The 12,269-nt window shown below is 41.6% G+C and overlaps 1 protein-coding gene across 1 annotated transcript in view; it reads left to right on the top strand.

The window, feature by feature from the left end:
• The first annotated feature begins 10,627 nt into the window (after positions 1-10,627).
• Positions 10,628-12,269, top strand: part of Dennd4c (DENN domain containing 4C) — a 119,211-nt gene continuing 117,569 nt past the window's right edge. Inside the window, exon 1 of the mRNA XM_074051732.1 lies at positions 10,628-10,832. The gene's annotated coding sequence lies outside the window, so the exon portion shown is untranslated. The remainder of the gene's footprint in view (positions 10,833-12,269) is intronic.

Genomic DNA, 12,269 nt, shown 5'->3' with positions numbered 1-12,269 from the left:
TCTCTGACAACAGTGAGGAGAGATAAGGATCAAACCACATCATTTAATCTACCAGCCCCTACACACTTATGCATCCCTTTTTATAAGTGCCCCATCATGAGGACTGAGAGGACACAGCCCTGTACAAGGCAGACAGCAAGTCACAGTGAATTTACTTGTCCAACTATTGATTGGAGTTAAAAGCAGCTTTTAGGTGAAAAGGAAGTTATAGCAATATAACCACCACCATGAAAGATTCATTTATTAATTCATTGTCCAAGTTATTTGTTAAGCTGGGCATAAGTGCGGTAGTGGGGTTTGAACTCAGGGCTTCACACTTGCTACTCCAGTGATAGTGGCTTTTTTTATAGGGTCTCAAGAACTATTTGCCTAGGGCTGGCTTTGAACCACAATCCTCCTGATCTCTGCCTCCTGAGTAGCTAGGATTACAGGTGTAAGCCACAAGCACCCAGCTGTATTTTGTTTTTGAGGCAGGGTCTCACTGTTACCTTTGTCCAGACTGGCCTCAGGCTCCCAAGTACATGGGATTACATGCATGGGTGCCACCATGTTACTTAACACATAAGTCCCTTAATCTTCACAGCAATCCTATAATGAAGGTTCTTTATCCTAATTCTATAATTGAGAACAGAGAGCATTGCTCCCCCGGTGTGGAGGATTGAACTGAAAGCCATATGCTTGCTAAACATATGCTCTACCACAGCTACACCCCAGTTCTACAAAGGTTACTTTTTAACTTGCCCAAAGTTACACAGATGGGTAAGTGGCTGTGAAGCCTTGGGCAAAAAGAGATTATGGGGAGGATTTAAGGTAGTCAGGATGACAATGGTTTACATAAAGAAGCAGCATAATTGTCACTTATCTTAAGGTTGGTGATGCTTCCGAGCTCCGCTGAAGCCCAGAATCACACAAGTCTACCCACTGACTCCCTGTGGATGTCCTACAGCTACCTCAAAACCAGCACATTCAAAGTCAGTTTCTTGCCAGGCATTGGTGGCTTACACCTGTAATCCTAGCAGCTCAGGAGGCAGAGATCAGGCGGACTACGGTTCAAAGCTAACCCCAGGCAAATATTTCACGAGACCCTATCTTGAAAAAAGCCTTCACAGAAAATGGCTGGTGGAGTGGCTCAAGGTGAAAGTCCTGAGTTCAAACTCCAGTACCACACACACACACACAAAAAGTCAGGTTCTTCCTTTCCCCATATGCTATTCTTCCCATGCTTTCCAGCTCAGCAAACAGTATGCACTTAATATAAATCAGAACATAGGAAATCAGTTTTATCCAACATTGATCTTGACCAAGTACAAATGGCAACACTTGAAAAAGGCAAGTAAAGTCTTTGTGTTGTTACAAAAAATAGTTTTCTTTTTTGGTTTGAGGTAATTGATTTTTGTTTTGTTTTGTTTTGTCCTGTTGAGACAGGATCCTGCTATATACCCAGGCTGGCCTGGAGCTCACTGTAAAGAACTGAAGATTCTCCTGCCTCAATCTCCCTAGTGCTGGGATTACAGATGTGTACTACCATGTCTAGCTTAAAAATAGTTTCTATCTTGCTGGGCTCTGATGGCTCATGTCTATAATCCTAGCTACATGGGAGGCTGAGATCAGGAGGATCACAGCTCCAGGCCAGCCTGGGAAAATTGTTCATGAGACACCTTCCCCCCATCTCCAAGGTAACCAGAGTAAAATAGATGGAGGCCTGGCTGAAGCAGTAGAGCACCTGCTTGTGAAGTCCTGAGTTCAAACCCCAGTTCCACCAAAAAAAAAAAATTTTCATCTTTTCAGCTTGTAGATTCTCCTGAAAATTCTGGGAGATCCCAGGTGTCTGTAGGGCTACCCTTTGAAAGCTGCTATTCTGGGTTGGATATGGTTCCATGGTAGAATGCTTGCCTTGCATGCCCCACTCCACAGAGGGGACAAAAAAACCCAAAAAACAAAAAAAACACCCACTGTAGCTCTGTAACCTCCTGATAGCTGTTGATGCTATAGCTACCTTTGGCAAGGTTATCATTCAAGTTTTTTTTTTTTTTTTTGAGTTGGGCACTGGTGGCTCACACCAGTAATCCTAGCTACTCAGAAGGCAGACCTTAGGAAGATCATGGTTTCAAGCCAGCCTGGGTAAATAGTTCATGAGAACCTATCTCAAAAAAAAAAAAAAATCCATCACAAAAAAAGGGCTGGTGGAGTAGGACCTGAGTTCAAACCCCAGTACCACAAAAATATAAAAAAAAAAAAACTTTATTTGGTTTTCTTTTTTTTCAGTCCTAGGGCTTGAACTCAGGGCTTTTCACTTGCTAGGCAGGTGCTCCACCACTTAAGCCACTGCACCAGCCCACTTTATTTGATTTGTGTGTGTGTGTGTGTCACTGAGAATCAAACTCAGAGCCTGAAATATTTTTGATTAAACTGCATGTATTTTAAGGAATCAAATCCTGGGCTGAAGGAGTAGCTCCAGTGGTAGAACACCTGCCTAAGAAGTGTGAGTCCCTGAGTTTCAACCCCAGAACAGCCTAAAAAATAAATAGGAATCAAATCGTTTGGGATGTGGAGATCAACCTCATTTTTTAGTAAGTGTGTGACGTTATCCTAAATGTATCATAATTTAACCATTATCCTGTGTGATAGACATTTAGTTTGTTTCCAACTTTTTTTTCCTACAACTAAACAAACATGTTTATCATATATTCTCCATCTGTCATCAAATAGTCTCCAAAAATTGTATCAGTTTGGCTAGGCATGGTGGTTCACACCCACAATCCCAGCACTCAGGAGGCTGAGGCAGGAGGATTTCAAGTTTGAGGCCAGCCTGGACTATGTAGCAAGACCCTACCTCAAAAACAAATAGTCAAAAAGTACAATTTAAACTTTTACCAACTGCATACAGGGTATCTATTTTCAAGAGCTTATATCAAGACCAGATATTATGTCCTTGACCTGGATAGACTGGCATCCTGGCATCTCATACCAGGATGGCTTTTGGATGCCATCCAAAAGATGGCAGGATAGACTGGCCATCCAGATGCCTGGATAGACTGGCATCCTGGCATCTCATACCAGGATGGCTTTTGGTCTGTGACCATACCTGACTCATGCCTTGGATACATGGAGAGAAAAAGAGAAAACAAGAAAAAAAAGGTCTCAGATATTATTAATTGTTTCATATTTTTGCTACCTAAAAATTGAAAACCAGCTCAAAAAACTTTCTATAGTGAGTGAAAAAGGAATATTTCACCAATAATAATAAATAATGATAGTGATAATAACAATATTGTATTAGGCCTTTAATGTAGTCAGCACAGAAATTCAATGAAAGGAAACCTCTTGTTGTTACTGATGTTTTTTGTGAGACAGGGTCTCGCTATATAGCCCAAGCTGACCTTGAACTCACAATCCTCCTGCCCAGATTCACCCTGCTTGGAACAATGCAGAAAAACTTTACAACATATTTGAGGAAAGATGAGAGACCAGCAAACTAAAGCAGTAAAGGAAAGCTATGAAAGTGAGCTGCAGGTTAGTTTCATGTCTCTGTGACAAATCCTTGAGAAAAGCGAATTACAGGATGAAAGGCTTATTGTGACTTGTGGTTTCAGAGGTTTTAGTCCATGGTTGACTGGTTCCAGTGCTGTGAACCTCGGGCAAGAGGCTGGACATCACATAGTGGAGAAAGGCAGCTCACACCATGGCCAGTAGGAAGCAGAGAGAACAGAGCATCTGCCTCTGTGGAATGAACACCAAAAGCAGGAAACAAAATTATTTGGTGGTGTTACTGGAATCGGCAATGCTCCAGGGAGGAGGTCTCCAAAAGGAAGGAGAGATGTTGCAGAAAAGAATTTTAGGACACATCAAGGTAAAGACCAAGAAAGTTTATTAGTAAAACAAAGCAAATGAAAGATAGAAAGATAGTTCACAGCCCAGACATGGGTGCAGGCACAATTCATAATGGGTGCAAGTGCTCTAGCAGCAAGGTTATTATGGTGAGAAAGTGGGTCCTGGTTTGCTTGAACTTATCATAAGAAAAGTGCTCCCCTTTGTTCTGACATCTGATATCACTAGTTGCTTTTGCTGTTACACCATCTCATCAATTGAGACTGAAGATTTCAAGGTTGGTCTGCTCCTTAAATTTGGGTCACTGTGACAAAGGTGTTTGAACATCCCTTTAAACAAAGGGTAGGCCCTGTCAGAGGCTTCCTTCAAGACAGCTGTCCCTTCTTGAGATAAGTATTTTTCTTTGTAGACACTTTTTGTGCCCAGAGGAGTCATTTTCCCAGTAGTTTTTTCTCAGGATAAGTGCCTTTCTTTAAGATATCATTGCTCAGTTCTCAGAGCACACTTACTATATTTGTGCAAGCAGTCAAGGTCAGAGAGAGAGAGCTGCTCTTTTTTTCCTGAATGTTGCAGCTTGTTAGCGGGAAGGGTAAGGCTTAAAGCAAAGATAGCAGTATCTATATGTTTTTAATGCAGCTATTCATTAGTAGTATATTCATTAGTACAATAATGATTTGTAAATTATTTGTAAATTCTTGGCTGCTGTTTCCCACACCTCAATTTCTCTGATCTATTCTGCATCAGGGGAACTGGGGTTCTAACATCAGGACTCACAAACAGGTGCTCTCCCTCTTGAGCCACACCTCCAGTCCATCGTCCTCTGGTTATTTATTTATTTACTTACTTATTTACTTATTTTGTGGTATTATACCTTGAGCCATTCCACCAGCGCTTTTTTGTGATGGGATTTTTCAAGATAGGTTCTCGAGAACTATTTGCTCGGGCTGGCTTCAAACCTCAATCCTCCTGATCTCTGTCTCCTGAGTAGCTAGGATTGCAGACATGAGCCACTGGTGCTGGGCCAGCTCTGGTTATTTTAGAGATAGGGTCTCCAGAACTATTTGCCTGGGCAGTCCTCCATCCTCAATCCTCCTGATCTCAGCTTCCCAAGTAGCTAGAATTAGAGATGTGAGCCACCAGCACCCAGCTACTCCCCTGTGGTTATTTTTGCTTTTCCCCAAGCCATCCTGGATAACAGTTTTCCTAATTTACACTCCCCATCTAGCTTGGAATGAAAGGTGTACTCCACCACACCCAGCTTTTTTCTATTGAGATGCGGTCTGACAAACCGCATCAGGCTGATCTGGAACGAAATCCTCGAACTCAGCCTCCCATGTAGCTAGGATTATACACAGGAGCCACTGTGCTCATGCCACAATACTGTTTCCTCAAAGTGATTTTCTAACACATTGCTTTTTTTTTTTAAAATCATTAAAAAACAACAAGGAAGCAGAGAGAGAGAGATAGTGGCAGGGAAAAGAGAGAAGATACATCCTTCAAAGAAATATGCAAGTGATTGACTTGCTACAACTAGACCCCACCTCTTAGCATCTCCACTATCTCCCAATGATGCTATCATAGTATGACTCCATCCATGCATTAAGACATTGATGAAGTCAGAGCCCACTTCCCAAAAGCCCCCCTCTGAACACCGCTACACGAGGAAGCAAGCTTCAACACCTGAATCTTTGGGGGCACGTCAAACCATCACAGGCAGGTAATGCGATAAATAATGGAATGTGAACTGCTTTATATTCATATAAATAATGGAATGTGAGAGTTATGCAGAGTTAACTGGGTCACAGCTTTGCAGAAAGGGACACTTCTGCAGCTGCCGTCAAAGGTGTGCACCCTGAGACAAACTATTCCACAGAAACACAGGAGCCAATATGCAGTTTGCAATGCAAGCCTTGTGAGGGCTCCAAACGTGAAAACACCCACAATAACTATACCTGTGACTGGAATCAATTGTCCCTTTTCAGTCCCCACCAGGACAAACCAATATGGAGGCAGTCATCTTTGCTTAGACATAGAAGCAGTTTTAACACTAGCCCTTGTGAAGCCACAATGTATTAAAAGTACTATGGCAAACATTTAAACTTGTATAAAAATTCCACATCCCCAGGACCATAATCCTAGCTACTCAGGAGGCAGAGACCAGGAGGATCTAGGTTCAAAGCCAGCCTACAGTTCATAGTTCAAGAGAACCTATCTCAAAAATACGCCCCCACAAAAAAGAGCTGGCGAGTGACTCAAGTGGTAGAACACCTGCCTACCAAGCATGAAGCAGGAAAAAAAAAAAAAGCTGGTTAGCCTGGAGGTGTGGCTGAAGTGGTAGAGCATCTCTGCCTCCCCAGTAGCTAGGATTACAGGCACGGGCACTGGCACCTGGCCAACCCACTCATTTTTATCTGAATGTTCTAAGTCTGGACTGGGTGACAGTGGACAGATGGGGGCTCAGTAGCCTCTGCAGTGGCAGTGGCCACAGCTACAGTAAGGCTGACTCTGTCCCTGGATCTCCTTGTTTTGTTTTTTGAGGCAAGATCTCACTATATAGCCCAGACTGGCCTTGAACTCATGATCCTCCTGCCTCATCCTCCTAAGCACTAGGCTTACAGGCATGTACCGCCATGCCCAACATGAATACTAGCTTGAAGAATAGCCACAGTGGGTTGGGGCATGTGGCTCAAGTGTTAGAGTGCCTGCCTGGCAAGCCCAAGGCCTAGAGTTCAAACTCCAATACTGCCAAAAAAAAAAAAAAAAAAAAAAAAAAGGATAGCTGTCAAAAGAGACTTATAAGATGTAAGTCAGCGTTAGCGTGCAGGTTTTAGCTCAGGTTCAATCCCCAGCATAAAAAAAGAGGGGGAGACTTACAGATCCAGGCCCCAAGTGATGTAGACTTGATATCTATATGTAAGGTAACTTGCATTATAATCACGGTAGATGTTGCTCACAAATGTGGCTTGCTGAGCTCCTCACCACACCCAGTTAATTAGAATGGGAAGAAAGGGGTTTTGTGATTTTAACACACTTCATAATTCTTTAGCGTTCTGCTCCATTGCTTCCTAAAATCAGCCCTGTTTCCACGGCAGTATAAATCGAGATAGAATATTGCTGTTTCCTTAGCTCCTCCCCCACTCTTACCCATTTCCTTCTACAGTGATCTGCAGTGCTATCAGAATTGGCATTTTGGTGAGGAGAGGGAATACGGGTGGTGGTGGGGAGACATAAAGAATACAGGTCCTCTACTCAAGGACTCTCCTGTAGACAGAGTTACCAATGAAAGTGTGAACTCTGATTTAGTTAAGTTAATTTCCAGCATAAGAAATGAGCTATATACAAATAGGTAAAGAAACTGTCAAAATATCCCTATTTGCAGATGATATGATCCTATACCTTAAAGACCCAAAAAACTCTACCCAAAAGCTCTAGACACCATCAACAGCTATACCAAGGTAGCAGGATATAAAATCAACATAGAAAAATCATTAGCATTTCTATGCACTAATAATGAACAAACTGAGAAAGAATATATGAAAACAATTCCATTTACAATAGCCTCAAAAAAAGTCAAATACCTAGGTATAAATTTAACAAAGAATGTGAATGACCTCTACAAGGAAAACTACAAACCCCTGAAGAGGTTGAGGAAGACTATAGAAGGTAGAGAGATCTCCCATGCTCATGGATTGGTAAAATCAACATAGCAAAAATGTCTATACTCCCAAAAGTAATCTACACGTTTAATGCAACTCCCATCAAAATTCCAATGACATTCATCAAAGAGATTGAAAAATCAACCGTTAAATTTATTTGGAAACACAAGAGGACACGAATAGCCAAGGCAATACTCAGTCAAAAGAACAACGCTGGAGGTATCACAATACTCGACTTCAAAGTATATTACAAAGCAATAACAATAAAAACAGCATGGTACTGGCACAAAAACAGACATGAAGACCAGTGGAACAGAATAGAGGACCCAGATATGAAGCCACACAACTATAACCAACTTGTCTTTGACAAAGGCTCTAAAAATATACGATGGAGAAAAGACAGCCTCTTCAACAATAACTGCTGGGAAAACTGGTTAGCAGTCTGCAAAAAACTGAAACTAGATCCATGTTTATCACCATATATCAATATTAACTCAAAATGGATCAAGGATCTTAATATCAGACCACAAACTCTAAAGTTGATACAGGAAAGAGTAGGAAATACTCTGGAACTAATAGATATAGGCAAGGACTTTTTCAACGGAACCCCAGCAACTCAGTAACTAAGACATACCATAGATAAATGGGACTTCATAAAACTAAAAAGCTTCTGCTCAACAAAAGAAATGGTCTCTAAACTGAAGAGAACACCCACCGTGTGGGAGAAAATATTTGCCAGCTACACATCAAAGGACTGATGACCAGAATATACAGGGAACTTAAAAAATTAAATTCTCCCAAAATTAATGAGCCAATAAAGAAATGGGCAAATGAACTAAACAGAACTTTCTCAAAAGAAGAAATTCAAATGGCCAAAAACACATGAAAAAATGCTCACCATTTCTAGCCATAAAGGAAATGCAAATTGAAAGCACACTAAGATTCCACCTCACCCTGTTAGAATAGGCATCATTAGCAACACCACCAACAACAGGCGTTGGCAAGAATGCAGGGAAAAAGGAACCCTCTTACACTGTTGGTGGGAATGTAAACTAGTACAACCACTCTGGAAAAAAATTTGGAGGCTTCTTAAAAATCTAAACATAGATCTACCATATGATCCAGCAATACCACTCTTGGGGATATACCCAAAAGAACGTGACTCAGGTTACTCCAGAGGCACCTGCACACCCATGTTTATTGCAGCAATATTCACAATAGCCAAGTTATGGAAACAGCCAAGATGCCCCACTACTGATGAATGGATTAAGAAAATGTGGTATTTATACACAATGGAATTTTATGCAGCCATGAAAAAGAATGAAATCCTATCATTCGCAAGTAAATGGATGGAACTGGAGCGAGGTTAGTCTGGCCCAAAAGACCAAAAATCATATGTTCCCCCTCATATGCGGACATTAGATCAAGGGTAAACACAACAAGGGGATTGGACATTGATCACATGATAAAGTGAGAGCACACAAGGAAGGTATGAGGATAGGTAAGACACCCAAAAAACTAGCTAGCATTTGTTGCCCTCAATGCAGAGAAATTAATGCAGATACTTTAAAGTGACAGAGGCCAATAGAAGAAGGGGACCAGGAACTAGAGAAAAGGTTAGATCCAAAAGAATTAACCTAGAAGCTAACACACACGCACAGGAAATTAATGTGAGTCAACTCCTGTATAGCTATCCTTATCTCAACTAGCAAAAACCCTTGTTCCTTCCTATTATTGCTTATACTCTCTCTTCAACAAAATTAAAGTTAAGGGCAAAATAGCTTCTGCCTGGTAGCAAGGGGGTGGGGGGGAAAGGGAGGAGGCAGGGTTGGTAAGGGAGGGGCGGGGGGAAGGGGAGAGAAATGACCCAAACATTGTATGCTCATATGAATAAAAGGAAAAAAAACAAATGAGTTATAGCACTTCTTTAAAACACAGATTGGGGTTGGGGTGTGGCTTAAGTAGTAGAGTGCCTGCCTTGCTAGCACAAGGCCCTAAATTCAAACCCCATTGTTGTCACAAAACAAAAAGAAATCTAAAAACATAAATTACACCATGGTGGTGCATGCCTGTAATCCCAACACTTGGGAAGAGGCTGAGGCAGAAGGATTACAAATTCAAGGCCAACTTGGGCTACATAGCAAGAGCCTGTAAAAAAAAAAAAAAACACAGGAAAAGGAGAATCAAGTTTTGTAAGCAGACAAGGTGGTTGAGGAAGGCTCCACCACTAGGAGTTACCAAACTTTCAACAGGGTTGGGCACGTAAACTGCAGCCTGTAATAAGTAAATTAAAATAATGTTCTTTCTTTTTTTGGTGTGACTAGGTTTGAACTCAGAGCTTTGTGCTTGCAAAACAGGTACTCTACTGCTTGAGCCACACCTCCAGTTCATTTTGCTCTGGTTATTTTGGAGATGGGGTCTCACAAACTATTTGCCCGCTGGCCTCAAACTGTGAGCCTCCCAATCTTAGCCTCCTACATAGCTAGGAATATAGGCATGAGTCACACTGGTGCCCAATGAAATAATGTGAATGTTTATATAATTTTAAAAGAACCAGTGTTTTGTTTACTGAAATAAATACCTTTGTAACAGAGGCAAAGGGGAAAAAAAGATTACTGTGTTCTTCTCCAGATGATTCAAATGCAGGAAGCCCTCAGACCACACTTTGGAAAACAGTGACCTGAATCTGGTGAAGAAAAGCTCCAAGAAGCTGTGAAGATCTGTGATCGTTCCCGAAATCTAGAGAATGGCTACTAAGAATTGGCAACTTCATTTTCCCAGCTAATGAAAATGATCCCTGTTGGAAGGAGTTGATTCATTCTGGAAAGAAGTGTGCTGTGTAATCTCTGAGGCACAGAGACATTTTTTCCATTCCTGATGTGCAAACAGATTGCTGGCTTTCTTCAGTGAGGCAAGCCCAGGCAGAATCTCAGCAGGCCTCTCTGGACAATATTTCTGCACTGATGAAATTGGGTCAAAGAGAAAATCCAGAGCAGTCTGAAGAAGGAAAAAAGAAACATCCTGAAGTGAAACCTAAAACTGGGGGGAGGAGAGAGCGAGATCTCACCTGCTTTGTTTGCTCTCATAAAGGCTGGTGGCTTGTCACATGAATCTCAGGCCTTCCTGTTCGGGGCAGCTGGCATCTGAGTCACTGTGGGCACAAGGAGCCAGGCCTCTAACACCAGGGAGCGTAACCACCCTACGACCGTGAGGTGAGGCCTCTGTGCCAGGCCAATTTGGAAATCAAGGAAGAACTACATCTTGCTGATTTTCATTTCTTTTCAGAAATTCTTTAATCTGTTTTTTGTCTGACACTGCAAATTAGCAGAAGACACAAAGAACAATCTGGTAAGTGGAATGCACATCTGGTCAGGGAGAACGCTGCCAGTCCTATTAGTCAGTAAGATCATTTAAGGGTGGAGTGCACTAACAGGGTAAAACTTTAAACCGACTCACACTTCCTTGTAACATGTGGACTTTCTTAATAAATCTTTCAAATGAAAACCCAGAATGCCTAGCAGGCAGATAATACATTTAGAAAAGCCAAGCCTTTACTTTCCTCTTTTCGTTGCCCTCAGCTGTTGGGGAATATTGTTGGGTATGTTATATTCTGTAATTAAGCTTTTTCTATTAAACAGATTTAAATGGTAAGTAAGCCTCATTAAATTTACAAACTTTTAGGTCTTTAAAGTAAGGCATTCAAGGATGGCAGAAAGGTTCAAGTGGTAAGACTGTCTGCCTTGTAAGTATGAGGCCCTGAGTTCAAAGCCCTGTTCCACAAAACAAAAAACAAAAAACAAAAACAAACCTAAGGCATTCAAGAACTACTGAAAGTAACAAAAACAACACTGAGTTATAATATATTTGAACTTGAGTCTTGGCTCTACTCTTTAACCCAGTGCTTGGTGACAAGAGGTACCCAATGAAACCTTTTAACTGACTGTACGATTGACTGATTGACTTACTAGTTACAAACATAGCTAAAATGTTTAACAACTATGAGCCTTTTTTTTTTTAATCTATAAACATTCTATTAGGCAAAAATGAGCCTTTTTTTTTTGTTTTTTGGCAGTACTGGGGTTTGAACTCAGGGTCTACACCTTGAGCCACTCTACCAAGTCCTTTTTTGTGATGGGTTTTCTTGAGACAGGGTATCTTGAACTATTTGCCCTGGCTGGCTTCGAATCACAATCCTCCTGATCTCTGCCTCCTGAGTAGCTAGGATTACAGGTGTGAGCCAGTAGTGCCTGGCAACTTTGGAGAAGACCTCTTCTGCCTAACTTCTAGGAGCACATGAAATATTGTATATACAAGTTTTGTGTTTTTTTTCTGGCAGTACTGGAGTTTGAACTCAGGGCCTCAAACTTGCTAGGCAGGCGCTCTACCACTTGGGTCACTCTATATATAGATGTTTTGCTTCTGGGTGGGGAATGGACCCAGGGGCTTGCACATGTTGAGCAAGCCCTCTACCACTGCACTTCATCCCCAACCAAGTTTTGGTTTCCTATGTCAGAAAAAATGTCTTGAATATCTTTGAAAAGATATGTTAGGAATAGCCACCAGTGGTCATCTCTGACTAGGGAAACCCAGAGACAGGGGTCAAGGCTAAGCACTGTATGTACAGTACTTTTCATCATTGGGAAAAATGTAGATATAAGAATGATTAGTGCTGGGAACCCATGGCTCACACCTGTCTAACTACTCAGAAGGCAGAGATCGGGAGGATCAAGGTTCTAAGCCAGACCAGGCAAATAGTTGTTGAGACCCTATCTCAAAAAAAGCCCA

The sequence above is a fragment of the Castor canadensis genome, chromosome 13 (genome assembly GCF_047511655.1).
Source record: "Castor canadensis chromosome 13, mCasCan1.hap1v2, whole genome shotgun sequence".
NCBI classification, from domain to species: domain Eukaryota; kingdom Metazoa; phylum Chordata; class Mammalia; order Rodentia; family Castoridae; genus Castor; species Castor canadensis.
The sequence above is the reverse complement of the archived record's forward strand: the minus strand, read 5'-3'. Positions and strand labels throughout refer to the sequence as shown.